The following is a 5,168-nucleotide window of genomic DNA, read 5'->3' as shown; positions in this document are numbered from 1 at the left end:
CTGTAACTGGTAGCTTTACTCTGTATGTTCTCATGTCTTCCATGCTGACCTTATGCTAGGCTGAAAGTCACCATATTTAACATGAGATCTCAAAGGCACTGATGAAATCACTCCTGCCTGTGTAAGCAAACTAATGTGAATTTGCTCCTTGGTAAGTTATGGGTAGAGACTACACCAGGTGGAGCTGTCTCACAAAGTAATCTTTATTTGCAGCAGATAAAGAGATCACAGAATAATTTCCAAAGCTGTGATCCCCAAGAAGGGGTGAGCGGGTTCTTTTTATTTAAGGTTTAGGATGAATATTCATAAGGGGACCTTTATCATCGCAAATAGAGGTGGGTATAAGGTCACACGTGTGTACTTAGAAGATATGCCTATATGTACATTGTGTGTTATGTTATGAAGCTTGGGACCCTTTTTGAGCAAAGATCTTAATGTTATAATGAGGCAGAGGTAACTGTTAGCTTATGACCCATCTGCACAGGTGTTGGCTTGGTGGTTGAGTCCAAACTGGTCAAGGCTAGCTGGAACTCATTTCTTTTCCTTTTGTTAGTTTCTAAAAGGTAAAATGAACAGTTCCTGAAGAGTGAGCTCAACGGATCTGGCAGTGACATCTGCTAGCAGTGCTAGGAATTCCAGGTTATTTCTTAAAGTTTAAGGCTAAAGATACAAATAACCCCACAAGAATAATAGTTCCAAGTTATTAGTCATGTTTTACTCCAGTGCATATGAATTTCACATTTGTTTTAGAAAGAGCACATTTTAAAAGGGGAACACAAGGCCCCTGGGTATCTGAGGGAAAGAGTGCCACGCAGAGTGGGTAAGAGAGTGTTTCACACCAAGGGAGAAACAGGATATACCTGGGAAGGCTAGGGGTGTCCAGGTTATTTTCTGTTTCCCATTTCTGCCTTGGACCTGCCCTATTACTTGTTACTAATTGCTACTGTAACATTATGAGGTAGTGTATATTTTCATATTTTGATGTGTTTGAAAACTTCTAAATCTATAAATTATAGTAGTTTTTTAAAGAAACAAAGCATAAACAATGTTAAAACTTTTTTAATGCTGTGCAGTCTGATGAATTCACCTCCAACATTTAGCACTTGCATTAATTACAGTGATGTTTTGAAATGGTACTTCCTCTAGGAGCCTAACTGAAATTTGGAATTATATGTATAAATCAAATTGAAACTTTTCCCTATACTTTATTGCAGAGGAGGGGAGAAAGTACAAAATGAACTTGAGTTAGCATGTTAGATGTATTATTCTATTTCTAATTAAATTTGAGTTTGATTTTTGAAGTACTAAACCACTTAAAGACAGAACACATAAGATATCTTCCCCTTCTAACCCTCCCCCCTTTTAAAGATATTTTATCTTCTACAGTTAATGGAGTGTAGCTAAATTGTTTTCTCAGCTGATCCAACTTTCTAGATCAAAGACTTTTTCCACTCTGTCTTTAACATTTCTCATTGTTTTGGCTTTGAATTAGTTACCCTGAATAACTGGAAGTAAGTGTAAAAAAATTTAAAAGTCACCTGTAAGCATACATACATTTGGTTGTGAGGCATGTGCAGAAACAAACATATTAAGACATTAGAAAACAACCTCTGTTTGGGATTCAGAAAATCTTAAATGCATTAAATGTTGAACACATTTTCTATTCTTTAGGACTGGGCTGTAGTGGTACTGTGTCTGAGTTATTTGAATAAATTGAAGAAAAGGAATATTGAGGTTATAGATTAATTTGCCCATTTTAATTAGTATTTAAAATCAGTAGCTTTTTTTTTAAGACATAGGTCCATATTAATTTAGGAGTGAACTGTGTATTGTACTTGAGCTTATATTCTTTTGCCACTTTACAACTCCATTCTTTCTGCTCGTGATAGAAGTTTTAAGAAAGAAATAGGTAACAACACATCATGTGTTAGATCAGACTAATAGTTTTCTTTTTATTGCTGGTATGAGATCTAATTTAAGAACTGTTATTAAAAGTCATATTTATAGTGAAATGATATGACGTCTTGGATCTGCTACAAAATAGTCTGGGGCTAGGGGAATGAAATGGGTTATAAGAGTAGATGAAACAAGATTGACCATGATTTGGAATTGCTGAAGCTGGATGATGATTATACTATTCTATTTCTGTATATAGTTGAGGATTTTCTATTAATTTTTTAAGTATTAACTTAAAAACTAAAACAGTCATTTTACCAGGAAGAAAGGGTTTATTTGGGAATAGCAGAGACTTGAAGTTTGGGACATGCAAGCTATAGTGAAGTCATAGGCAAGTCCAACAAACAGAGGAGAGGAAGAGAAGGCTGTTTTATGGAGGAGGAGGAAGTTGGGAGGGGTTTTGAATGAAAGTCCACTGGAGAAAAGTAAAATTCAGGTGGTGATAGTTTCTCATAGGCTGACTTGTAGTTGATTTCTTGTAGAAGATTCTATGTGTATTTTTTCCTGTTGGGACCTGTAATTGAGCGTTCTTTCCTGTTGATTCTTCTATTGGGGTCTGTAATTGACGCACAATGGTGGGGCTCCTCCTCCTAGCCTCCTATTCCACTTTAGTGAGGATTCCCTTTATTAATTTTCGCAAAAGCAACTCATACACACAGTTTTAAGCCTGAATTTAATTATGAATGGTGCTTGCTCCTTTTTGTCTAAATAATACTCGAAATATTGTATTAGCATTAAATACTTTTGAATTCAACACAGTTGAAACCAACACAAATACTTGCTTGCATTATCATCATTATGTAACCAATTATGTAAAAATTATTATCTTCATTGTTTTAGCTGACTCAGCAAGGCAACTTTTGTCATGCAGTTAGTGACTACTAACCAGATAGGAGCTGATGTCACATATGTTTTACCACCATAGTGGGGTGTGTTTACTAACGAGTTCTTATTGGTGATCTTCAGTGGTGTATTTTGTAGGTAGAGGTGACTACAGGAGAGAGACAGACCCATAGAATTTTAGAGATGGAGAGATTGTTAGAGATTAGTATCCAATGCTAATTCATTGGGCTAGTCAAGCCTACAATAGTCTGGACCAATAAAGTGCCAGGCCAGATCTAAAGCAGCAACCAAAGGAAACTAGGTAAGACTGGAAGTAGGAAGACACCTTGTGGTGGATGCTTCTAAGCTTTTCACTCACCTCATGGTATTTGCTCATCAGCTTGACTATTCTGTATCTCTGTATAGGATGCAAAGTTTCCATTGCTAAAATGTTTTGATGTACCTTAAGTTAATATACATAAAGTCAGATTTGCTTAAATCCAGTTTTGTGAAACTTAGGGAACATTTGTAATATAAAGGCTAAAGAGCCTCCATAGGTTGCTAGTTAGTTCTCAAAGCCAGAGTTTGGAATATTAGGCTACTTTTTATACCATGATTATCATACCCATGTGACTGCTCTTTTTTAACAGTTGTATATTTCCTGGAGGTCCATGCCTCCAAGACTTAAATAATTTAGTGGCATCATGGACTATACCATTCTCATTTTACTCTAATTTTCCATGTCACAGGGCCCTGGCAAGGAACAAAAATCTGGGGAAGGGTCATGCCACACTGAAGCCAGACTTGGAAGAGAGGATCTATACTTCAGGCAGTGTGGGTCACGGACTAGCCTGTGGATTGGCTACTATAGGCTAAGTGTGCACATCTAATGCAGTCAATTGAAGTTGAAATTAAAATGAATGTGATACAAAATTTGCCTAAGGACACAAAACGGATACCTGGGATACCAGCTTATCTGTGTCCCCCTCTCTGAGAATTGTCCCTAAAACTACCTGCATTCTTTCTCTGGTTACAGTATATGGCTAAACAAGGGATGGATTCCTGATCCAAACTGGGCAAATCTCGTTGGTTCAGGAGTACTAGACTGTAAAGATCATGTAGCTTATGGGGCACCTGGGTGGCTCAGTTGGTTAAGTGGTCCGACTCTTCGTTTTGGCTCAGGTCATGATCTTACGGTTTGTGACTTTGAACCTCGCATCAGGCTCTGCGCTGATGTGTAGCCTGCTTGGGGTTCTATCTCTCTCCCTTTTTCTCTGTTCCTCCTGCTGTCTCTCTCAGAATAAATAAACTTCAAAAAAAAAAAAAAAAAAAGAACATACAGTTTGCAAGGATGAGCACACTGAAGGTAGCCAGTCATGTATTATCTACTGTGTACCAGGCATTGTTCTAAACATTAGGAAGATAGCAATGAACAAAGCACTGGAAATACTGTAGTGGACAGAGACAAAAGTCTTGCCAAATAGAGCTTGCATTCTAGAGAGTCACGTGTGAGGGGTAAAGAGGAAGAAGCTGGTCTGCACAGAGGGACAGATAGAAGTCATGCAACCTGCAGCAGATTTGATCTCAATTCTTCACCTCTGTGTACCCATTCTCATGCCATGCCTTCTTAGTGGATAGTAGATTCTTCCCTGTTCCTTGACTTTGAACTTGGCCAAGTCATTTTGCTTTGGCCAACAGAATGTTAATGGAGCTGGTGTAAGCAGAGTACATGTACCATTCTTTTTCTAAGGCTTAATAATATTCCTTTGTATGCATATACCTCATTTTTTTTATCTTTTTGTTTGTCAGTGGACATTTAGGTTTGACCTGTGCCTTGGCTTTGTGAACATGGGAGTGCAAATATCTCTTTGAGATCCTGATTTCAATTCTTTTGGATATATACTCAGAAGTAAGATTGCTGGATCAATGGTAGTTTTATTTTTTATTTTGTTGAGGAACCTCCATAATATTTCCATAGTGGCTACACCAGATTACATTCACAGTAACACTCAAGTGTTCCCTTTTCTACACATCTTCACCAATACTTGTTATCTTTGTTTATTTGTTTGTTTTAGTAATAGCCATCCTATAACTGGTATAAGGTAATATCTCATTTTGATTTTGGCTTGGATTTCTCTAATGAATAGTGACAATGACCTTTTCATATACCTGTTGGCCATTTGTATATCTTTGGAGAAATGTCTGTTCCTTGTCGAATTTTTTTTTTTCTCTTTTTTTTTTTTTTTTAACGTTTATTTATTTTTGAGACAGAGAGAGACAGAGCATGAACAGGGGAGGAGCAGAGAGAGAGGGAGACACAGAATCTGAAACAGGCTCCAGGCTCTGAGCTGTCAGCACAGAGCCTGACGCGGGGCTCGAACTCACGGACT

The sequence above is a fragment of the Panthera leo genome, chromosome D1 (genome assembly GCF_018350215.1).
Source record: "Panthera leo isolate Ple1 chromosome D1, P.leo_Ple1_pat1.1, whole genome shotgun sequence".
NCBI classification, from domain to species: domain Eukaryota; kingdom Metazoa; phylum Chordata; class Mammalia; order Carnivora; family Felidae; genus Panthera; species Panthera leo.
The sequence above is the reverse complement of the archived record's forward strand: the minus strand, read 5'-3'. Positions refer to the sequence as shown.